We start from the raw sequence: 11,708 nt of genomic DNA on the forward strand, positions 1-11,708 counted from the left end.
AAAGAGCCATTTTCACCAACAATAGCTAGTCCGAGAACCTTGTTCCCCCCTCTTCCCTTTTCTTCATATAATCATTTTGACAGCTAAACCGTAATCAAATATGTGTCAGCACCTCTCCCCTCGCCTCCTTATATCTCTAACTCAATGAATTCCCTTCTCAGGAGAGGAAACGGCTACAACAGCCATGGAAGAGCTTGGAGTGGTATGCTGCTGCTGCTCCTGTGAGAGAGAGGCTCAGAAATGCATTGGAATGTGGATATTCTTACAGAAGGGATGATATCACATTTGCATTTTATAATGGTAAAGGAGAATAGTCGCGAGTGGCAGAGGTATATGAACCTGTCATAGCAATTCTATAGTCAGACTGGCGTTACTGTCACTTACAGAGCCGGCATGCATAAAAATAATGACATGCCTATGACTTCTATCTCAGAGGTCGAGGCACTTGATTTGTTACATCTTTTAACAGCATGGGGGTGGAAAGTGGCAAGGAATGCAATCAGTGGCTTATGCTTTGTGACTAGAAAACACACAGACATCTCAGTGTATTTATGCAGTCTTATAGACCCATGTAGCACATTGATTTGACTTGTCAGTGTCTGTGACCTTGGTGGAAAAGAAGGGGCCTGAAACACCACAGAGCAAAATGTTTGGGCCCTGACCTTAATACCTTTTTATATGCAGATGATGTGGTTTTCTAGTCTAATTTGTCTATCTGTAAATTGTACAGTAATTGTATCTGTGCAGCCTGCAGCTGGAAGATTCCACTTGGTGTCAGAGAGTGAGTGACAACTTTTAATAGAAAGTAAATGAAAGACATAACATCCTTATTGGGTGGCGTTTTGTTCACTGCAATTCTATTTCACCAGATGGGTGATAGTACAGATCTTCTCCTTCTTAAAAATCCCACAATGCCTGTGCCTGAGAGGAAAGTGGCCTAGCCCTAACGTGTTTGTCCCAGCCTTCTGTTTTTCCACACCAAACGCCTGCCGTGCCGTCAAAGCGGCGGCTATTAAATAAATTAAACATCCTCCAGTGGGTTCACAAAGAGGGGCATGATATGAGAGGCCTATTACATGACTCTGTTCTGTGTTTTGTTTTCCAGACTAATGTTACCCTCCCTGGAGCTCACTTGAGCTCCAAGGTTTTCAGTTACCCTTCATCAACGGTGTATTCATATCGCTAGGATACCCCAAGGTGTGCCTTTCCAGCATCAACATCTTGGCAGCATCTCTGTCTCTCCCTCACTCATTCTCCATCGCTTCTCCTCCTTTCTTTCTTAGCTCTCCACCTGCTCAGGTTCTTGTGTGAGGCTGCAGTCACGTTGCACAGTCTCTCTCAGGTGCCGTCCTGTCTCTCAGCCTTTGGGGGCAGCTCTTACGTAATAAACACTCCTCTCTACAAGGGGCTTTTCTAACGTATGAATAAATAAATGGAGCCTTTGCTAAGGGTTCTCTGGTTCTCTATTGCAGGCTTGTTTAAACAGTGTGCATACAGTAAGTATATTCTTAATCTTGAACTGTTTGTGCCGGAGAGAAACAAGGCTTGCACAAATATAGGAACACAGATTATTCTATTGAGTAAACACAAGGTAAGGTGGCACCAGATTCATCTCTCCTCATTGACCCATGAATGAAGATACATGAGTGCAACTCTGTCACTCCAATATTAACATAATAATACGGCAGTAATAGGATGTGAAGCCTGAGAGCTCTTCACCATTTCTATAAATATTTATTCATGCATATTAGACCCCAGTGACATAAAATACTTTGCCTCTTCAGGAGGGGTCTTGATTTGATGTAATTGACTTGAATTAAATTGTCCCTCTTGGCATTGGTCAGGGCAAATAAAACAATTGTGCTTGGTTTGTGCCTCTCAGGGCCAATACTGATGAATAACTTAGCATGGCCTCCCTCTCGTTATTGAAAGCCAATGCTCTCAAGTGCATCTTTCACTGGCCTGGGCATGAGTGAAAGGCTTCCAAAACCAGCCCTTTGCTACTGTATTATGTGTCTGGGTTATTAAAGGCAACTGGAGCAAAACATCCTTGACGTGACCCTGTTAACATAATTAAGGCTCTCTTAATTAGCTGATTAATGCAATTTAGAAATAGATGCCACAGCCCTTTACCAGCGTGCAAGAGAGTGAGAGCTGCATGCGGCTGTCATTTCTCTGTGAGAGATCTCTGAGAGAGGCAGACTGGTATATGTTTATTCGCTTTGCTCCAGACCCCAGTGGCTGATTGAAGATGCAATCCGGGATCTTAAGCACTTAGGAATTCGTACCATATCATACGAATTAAAAAAATAATCATGGACCTATTTTGGCTTGTGAGCGAGCGAGCACTACTTTCAAAACTACTTGCTGAAATTATACAAAAGCTCTGGAGCATTACTTTAACTGGTTGTGGCTGAATTTGGAGCAGGGTCAAGGCATGGCCACCTTCTGATTCCTAGCTAAGCAGAACACTTCCACTTTTAAGCCTCTGAGCCATCTCCAACCCTGCCCTGCCTTCCCTCTCCCTCCATTATGTGTCTCTGACTCACTGTACTTTCAGTTAGATTCAATTTCATATCCTACCATTAACATTAGTCGTAGCCAAACACACATTTTTAGTTGCGCAAGGGTTATCACCAGAATAAAAACAAGCCCTCTAGTGGGATACATCTTGGAAGAGCATGGAATGAACATCAAGGTCACCTTTTAGCCATTCTAGGAAGAATAGTATTATACAGTATACATACATTACAGTATTCTCTATACTCTAATGGTGCATTGCTAATCATAGCAATAGCATTGCATGACAACTCTTACATCTTAGCTTTGTTTTTCTCCTTTCCCTGTGTCAACAGACTGTAATCACATTAATGACTGAACGGTAGCTGGCAAGAAAGCGCTGTTCGACTTATGTGGTACAAGTTAAGCCTTGGGGACGATTCATGTCATCATGTGCACTCAAATAATTATTTGCCGTCAAATATTTTCTGGTCCATTTCTTCAAGGATCAAAGCTTCTTTTTTTTGTTGCAGCATGTGTTTATATTACCGCTGGCGATTCTCAGAGAAGCATAAGTGAACTGGACAGAAGTCTTTTGTTTCTTGAGACAGGCCCTAATATCTTGGTTTGGGGAATTGTTTTGTAGTGTGTTGCTAAGGGCAACCTGCTGTTTCAAACAAGGGTGTAGAAACGATTATATCACCAGCCAACTAAGGATGGATATAATTTTTATATCAGTGTAGACTGCATCTGATTCACATTATTCTGTCATTTTTGATGACTTCAATTGCACCCATTTTGGGCAAATAAGAACATGTTTTATCTAACAGATGTTATCTTCTGATGCCCAGTCTATTGTATTTTTTACCCTGTACCTATTCCCTGTACCTATTCCCTGTACCAATTCGAACATTACCACGGTTAGATTGGGTGCATGGGCACTTCAATGAAATCTCACTTCATCACTCAACCCATCCTTACATTGAGTGCACCCACAGTTGCTCCAATGAACTCTCTGCAGGTTCTGCGGACCCTTTTCCATATGTTCCGACCTGCGCACCTGTCACTGCTGGGCTCAGATGGCAGGGACTTTGGCAGAAAGGGAGCAGCAGTTCACGTCCCCTGACAGCTCTCGTCCTGATAAACTACACTCAGCAGTCACAGGGCAGCAGGCAAAAGACTAATGCAACACTAGAGCCCCTAATAGAAAAATCTGCATTGACTCATCGTTGCTCACTCTCACATCACAGAAGTAGCTTAGTAAAACAACTCCCAAACGGAGACCTACAGCATTAGGTAGGATGTTAGACCTCATATGTGTGGATTAGTTTGCTAACTCCGGTATTAGCCCATGGACAACAAATTAGAGACATACTATGACCAATACTGGCACATACCAATACCTGGATTGGAATTATCTAGTACTATCCCAGAGTTTAAATTCCAATGCACTTTTTTGTTAAGGTGAGTTGAAAAGCTCTTCCTAAAGCCATCTCTGAGCTGTTTTTGTATTATTTTGAGATGATCAGCAGATATAACTTGTGTCTTGTACTCTACAGTACTGCATGAAGGCATTCAGCACTTTGGCTTCTTCTTTTTTGGAACCAGGATTCAATTATTTCTAATCTCCAGAGAGACCTAGAAGAGGAAGGATGCCTTACAGTAGGCTATGAGAGAGTTCACCTCTGGCTCGGCGAGGAAAGTCACCCACACACACCATCTCCCTGGAGTGTTGGAGCCAACCTCTGTGTGCTTCAAAAGAGGGGAAAAATCAAAGGTGTGCTCACTGGTATGAAAGAAAGGACAGACATTGTTTTTTTTTCAGAGAGCTGTGATATTGGAGGGGCCTTTTGTAAAAGTGGTGGTGACATGGTTTCTCTGTGACCATCTGATGAGATATTTCCCATGGATTTAGACCTGTACCTGTATCCACAAAGCCTCTCAGAGCAGGAGTGCTGATCCAGGATCAGTTTAGCCTTTTAGATTAAAATGAATAAGATTATATGGACAAACTCCTACTCTGAGATGCTTTGTGGATACGGGCCCTGGACACATAGTATATGCACTGTCAGCAGGGTGCAGTAAAGCTGTCAGGATAGAGAGGCATACATACCAGTACAGTATGTAGGGTAACAATCGCATTGACAGTTTTCAAGTTTTTTTTTATGAATTTACTTTATGTTCTCTTCCTGAACTTCGAGTGCTGTGTCAGGTATTTTAAAAGGTGCACACTGGTTTGGAAACTGTTTATGTTTCTGAAAGAGGCTTTCCAGGTTTATCACAACATGCTAGCAGAGCTTAGCAATGGGCAGTATTTTATCAAGAGACACAGCTGTCCTTTTTGATGATCCTCTCTGCTCACAACTTGAGTAGCACATGCCCAAAATTCAAGTTTGTCAAAACCCAAAGCACACCAACACTTAATTTTTCCGGTCCGCTAAAATGAAGCTGCTCTTGACTAACCACTTGTATTTGTTTTGGTTCAGCAGCCTAACCTCTGGACGAGAGATGTCATTAAACAATCTTTAAATCCCTCATCTGAATGATCATCATTGCAAATCATAATGTGAAATAAGCCTTGTACTCTGCATGGGTTTAACAATGACAGAAAGCACAAAGCCTAGGTACTGTGTGAATCTCTCTGCCAGGCACTTTCCCTCATCAAGACCGGCTAGACCGTGATGGCCAGCTGTTTGATTCAACAACATACAAAAATGGAAAATACACAATATATGTTTATAATAGATTTTATTAATAATAGATTTTCTCTACACTGCCTATTCATCAATATGCCATGGCTCTCCGAAGTCTACGAAACTACACATCCCAGTGTGTATTTACTGCTAGTGTACCGGCTCTCATTGGTAGAATGACCGGACCAAGGTGCAGCGTGGCAGGCGTACATTTTAAACAATACCACGAACGTAAAGCTTCGTAGTGCAAAACATGCAACAAACAAAGACAAGATCCCACAAAACCCAAACGGAAACTAACAACTTATATCTGATTCCCAATCAGAGACAACGATAGACAACTGCCTCCGATTGGGAATCAAACACACCAACATAGAAACAGAAAACCTAGAATGCCCACCCTAATCACACCCTGACCTAACCAAATATAGAAATAAAAAGGCTCTCTAAGGTCAGGGCGTGACAGCTAGTGAATCCTCGAGACTATCAGTAAGCTATTGAGCAGTTCCTTCTGCTTAACTCAAACACACCAATCAATGACAGTGTAGTGACAAATATATTCATGACTGGTGACAGGAAGGATTATTGCCATAGCACCCTTATTTGTTATTGCCATAGCACCCACAACTTGTCAGTCTTCTACTATTTCATTTTTAAACCACTTTTGACAAGCAACATCCTGCAGCCCTTATTTGACAAACATTCTGAAAATATTCCATAAGAACAGTGGAAATATAATTGTTCGATTTAATATCTTTCAGTAGTAAACAATATTAGTTTTTATGTACAGTCGCTTACTGTAGAAATTGTCTCCCTCACTGTATGTTGAACATGCATTTACATTACGGATCTAGCTTCCCTTCAGGGAGAACCAAACCAGCTCCTCTTATCCATTTACATTACGGATCTAGCTTCCCTTCAGGGAGAACCAAACCAACTCCTCTTATCCATTTACATTACGGATCTAGCTTCCCTTCAGGGAGAACCAAACCAACTCCTCTTATCCATTTACATTACGGATCTAGCTTCCCTTCAGGGAGAACCAAACCAACTCCTCTTATCCATTTACATTACGGATCTAGCTTCCCTTCAGGGAGAACCTGTAAGGGCTGTCGTTCTCCTCATCCTCGGATGAGGAGAGGAGAGAAGGATCAGTGGACCAAAATGCAGCATTAGGGAAATAAGCCATCTCTTTATTCGACACGACGGCAACACGAAAACAAAACACTTACAAAATTACAAAACAAGAAAACGACGTAGACGAAACCTGAACATGAACTTAACTAACTAAACGTAAAACTCACGGACAGGAACAGACTACATCAAAACGGACGAACAGCCAAACAGTCCCGTATGGTGCAAACATAACACAGATACGGAAGACAATCACCCACAAACAAACAGTGAGAAGACCCTACCTAAATATGACTCTCAATTAGAGGAAAACGCTAAACACCTGCCTCTAATTAAGAGCCATACCAGGCAACCCAAAACCAACATAGAAACAGAAAACATAGACTGCCCACCCAAAACACACGCCCTGACCATAAACACATACAAAAACAACATAAAACAGGTCAGGAACGTTACAGAACCAAACCAGCTCCTCTTATCCATTTACATTACGGATCTAGCTTCCCTTCAGGGAGAACCAAACCAACTCCTCTTATCCATTTACATTACGGATCTAGCTTCCCTTCAGGGAGAACCAAACCAGCTCCTCTTATCCATTTACATTACGGATCTAGCTTCCCTTCAGGGAGAACCAAACCAGCTCCTCTTATCCATTTACATTACGGATCTAGCTTCCCTTCAGGGAGAACCAAACCAGCTCCTCTTATCCATTTACATTACGGATCTAGCTTCCCTTCAGGGAGAACCAAACCAGCTCCTCTTATCCATTTACATTACGGATCTAGCTTCCCTTCAGGGAGAACCAAACCAGCTCCTCTTATCCATTTACATTACGGATCTAGCTTCCCTTCAGGGAGAACCAAACCAGCTCCTCTTATCCATTTACATTACGGATCTAGCTTCCCTTCAGGGAGAACCAAACCAACTCCTCTTATCCATTTACATTACGGATCTAGCTTCCCTTCAGGGAGAACCAAACCAACTCCTCTTATCCATTTACATTACGGATCTAGCTTCCCTTCAGGGAGAACCAAACCAACTCCTCTTATCCATATACATTACGGATCTAGCTTCCCTTCAGGGAGAACCAAACCAACTCCTCTTATCCATTTACATTACGGATCTAGCTTCCCTTCAGGGAGAACCAAACCAACTCCTCTTATCCATTTACAAAATATTAGTGACCAGCTGAACAATGTTGGCAATCAATATGCACATGCAGCAGCTACTTTCCTGGGTTGCACATAAAATGTACAAATACATTACAAAGTAAAGAACAGTTATAGACAAGGACATTAAATAAAACAAATTTAAACAAAATAAAACAATACAAAAATTATAAGAAATAAAAATTAAATAAGAGTTTTATATTGGAAATGTATAGTTGATCAAGTTGCACTAACCAGAGAGAGTTGATCAATTGCTGTCAAAGTCAGTTTGACATTGTTGGTGTAGCGATTGGTTTCAATACACATCACCTATGCTATACAGACCATCATCAAGGATCAGCCTAAGTGTGAAGCTGCTGGGGAAGGGCTGGGGTCATCCCATCTCTAGCCATTAGCAGACAGAAAGAGAGATAGAAAGCAGCATCCCTGGGTGAATCCCATTCCACAGTTAATCATCGGCCTCAATTATTCATACATAGTTAAATAGACAATTTGCATGCATTAGACATGATTCCAGGGATGAGTACCTTAGATTAGGCTTCTCCCTTTAGCATTACCTCTGGCTCCTATGCTAGGTCTCAGCCCTGGTTCTGAAGACATGCAACCCTATAGTCTTTCTTCCACAGACGAGCAAACAGAGCTATTGATGACAAGGGCTGAGTAATGGGGCAAGGAAGACATGATTGACTCCCAAATGTGTCGTTCCTTTTACAGTACTCATTGGAGCCATCGATTACCACGGTCTCTGTGTTGCTCCTTTCACCGTCTGAGGTCTCATCTGGGCTAAGTAGACTAACCTTGTTGCTAGAATGTATATATTCTCTCTCCCCTTTCTTAGCGAAGACAATTGTCAGGGCAACAGGGAATGAGAAATTGCTAATGGCTATTGATAGACCATCAGTAATGCAACCTCTGCTTGCCAAGGCTTTTTAACTCCTGGTCTGGGTCTTACCTCAGTATATTCACATCTCATAAAAAACAGCTTAAAGTTATCTTCCGAAACAGTTTTCAATAAAGTAATTTGGATAGTAGATCAATCCAAGGTATTCTGGTTGTGCAGTAATTAAGCATTGACCTATCTTTCCCTTCGATCTCACTATGCTGACTGGGAGATGGCAGTCGTTGCTTCTCTCTTTCAGCACTGCATGGGCTTTGTGTTCAGCTGTACCAGAACTAGAGGCAGGATGATGAGATAGGTAGATAGTCTGTGGTTTCTTCTGTCCATCTCTGTCCTTCTCTCTCTGGTCATAACTTGATAGCATACCTCCGTAGTTACTTTGCCTGGACTGTCCACTTCAATGTGTACATTTCACACCATGATCCTTTACGGAGGAAATTAAAAGCAAACATTGGAGCCATTCCCTAGGAAACAGTGGAGGAGCAGACTTGCTCTAGTCTAACCGTTCCCTCTCTCCTGCTCCCTCTCTCCTGCTTGGTAATCTTAAAGGTGCCCTCCAGAGGAAGTTTCCACCTCCATTTCGAAGTAATTCCTGTCCTAGAACGGAAATGCTTGTTTAGTTGCACCCCCGAAGAATGACACAGACTCATACATATTGACATATTGGGGGTGTGAACGTTGTTGTGAATTCCATGTGTAGTGGAGAGACGCAACAACAAATAGGGCACTGACAGCTGTCAATCTAGCATGCTAACCTTATCTAGCTACAGTAGCTGTTATCTGTTGTTGCTGTTTTACATAGTATTCAAAAGATTAGTGAGCTGGCTATGGCTGCTTCTGGAGCTGGATTTGTCATAAGCATTTAGGGGAAACTTCGCCACAGATGAAATCAGTAGCCTATCTTTGACTTCGCCATCTATTGTTACCTCCAAAGTTTTGGCATCTTCCATAAATTGTGGCCGCGAATCCACCATAGTAATAAGATCAAGCTCTGGTAATATGGATAACTATTGAACGATTTGGGTTAGACATGCGTTATTCTACATTGTAAGGGACAAGGTGCAACTTTTGGTAGGATGCTGGTAGGCTATTCGGCTGCGGTACAGCAAAGCCAAGTCAGCCATGCTCATGGTTCCCACAGGGGAAGTGAAATGATAGGCTACAATGACTTTGCTCATGATACACACCGCTCAAATGATATGTAACAACACCCTGAGCGCATTGGACAAAACCCCAATACAAATGTAACAACAGCAGAGCAATATAGATAAACAAGTTCCTTGAATCTTCTTTCACAGGAGACTTTTCATTATAGGATAGACACTTTTGAAATAATGCTTTCTAGCTTCACCAATCAAAGCAGTGGCGCGTGTAGCGATCCAAAACGTTTGTGGTCAAAACCATTCATCTTGGGGTGACGGGGAGCAGGAATGCAAAATGGAATTATACAATTCATAAAATATAATTTTAATACAGACTAGCTAAAAAATATGAACAAATTATCCAATGCATTATGATAATTATCTGGTAAAAAAGTGAAGGTGCAAAAACATGTTTGTATCCTCTATTTTAATCTGCCCCAGGGTTAAGACGCACAAGTGGACGTTGAACGGCTGTTTGGCTCAGGTCAGTCGCGACTCGCGAAGATGAAGAACTTTGCAGGTGTTTCTTATTAATTAACAATTCCATGCTAGTGGATGGTAACATTCAAAATAAAACCCAGCCCTGAAAAGAAACGTAGTGTGAAAAGTATTTGCACGTCATGTCATAAGGGGAACACACAGCATTGACATGGATTTCCACAAAGTTCCCACTTCGGATTTCCCACTTCAAGCCCAAATATATTCATACTAAAGCAATGACTTATTGACTTAAATCGTTGTGCAACATCATGGGTAAGCTCTGGGCATCGTCTTTCAGCGGCATTTTCGCCGTGTGTTACTTTAAAGCTGCCTGGAGACAACAGTGGTGGGTGTTTGTTTACGTCGAAAGGGAACACTCTGTTTACAATCAGAAAATAATGTTGGTGCTAGGGATGATTTATGCAGATGTTATCAGTACTGTTGGAGTATGCATAATGCATTTCATTTAGAGGGAGAACTGTAGGGGAGAGTGTTTACTGGAAACCATACACAAAATTCATCATGTGACCAAATATTTAGGAAGATGCCATCATTTTATGGAGTCTGTGAAGGAAGAAAACACATGGAAAAAGTGATAAGCAAGTTAGGTCCAAAAAACATATTTTCCCAAAGTCAAATAAATGTATTGTATTATACGTTTCATGATGCTTGTATCTAAACCAAAGTAGATCATTTTAAGATTGTTTTATACTTCAGTTGGGGTCTCTGTAAGCTACAATATGAGGTCTGAAACCTAGCATTAAAGTGCATCCTTGGAGCTGTGTGGACTAATATAGTTAAAATGTTTGCCTTGGGGTAAGTTGAGCCAATGGCCACAATACTCTACACAAATGATGATGACATTTTGTCAGTTTTATGCGTAGTATTTTTGCAATGTGCCATGCATATGAACTCAAGATAGTGCATTTTTATTGTTACAAAGCAGAAACAATCATGTCCAATGTATACAGTGTCTTCGGAAAGTATTCAGACTCCTTGACTTTTTCCACATTTTGTTACGTTACAGCCTTATTCTAAAATGTATAAAAATGTAAAAAAATCCTCAGCAATCTACACACAATACCCCATAATGACAAAGTGAAAACAGGTTTTTAGAAATTTTGGCAAATTTATTAAAAATTAAAAATAAATAAACCTTGTTTACATAAGTATTCAGACCCTTTGCTATGAGAATCGAAATTGAGCTCAGGTGCATCCTGTTTCCATTGATCACATTTGAGATGTTTCTACAACTTGATTGGAGTCCACTTGTTGTAAATTCAATTGATTGGACATGATTTGAAAAAGCACACACCTATCTATATAAGGTCCCATAGTTGACAGTAGAAGTCAGAGCAAAAACCAAGCCATGAGGTTGAAGGAATTGTCCGTAGAGCTCTGAGACAGGATTGTGTCGAGGCACAGATCTAGGGAAGGGTACCAATAAATGTCTGCAGCATTGAAGGACCCCAAGAACACAATGGCCTTTATCATTCTTAAATGGAAGAAGTCTGGAACCACCATGACACTTCCTAGAGCTGGCCAAACTGAACAATCAGGGGAGAATGGTCTTAATCAGGGAGGTGACCAAGAACCCAATGGTCACTCTGACAGAGCTCTAGAGTTCCTCTGTGGAGTTGGGAGAACCTTCCAGAAGGACAACCATCTCTGCAGCACTCCACCAATCAGGCCG

This window comes from Salvelinus fontinalis, chromosome 24 (genome assembly GCF_029448725.1).
Source record: "Salvelinus fontinalis isolate EN_2023a chromosome 24, ASM2944872v1, whole genome shotgun sequence".
In the NCBI taxonomy this organism is placed as follows: Eukaryota; Metazoa; Chordata; class Actinopteri; order Salmoniformes; family Salmonidae; genus Salvelinus; species Salvelinus fontinalis.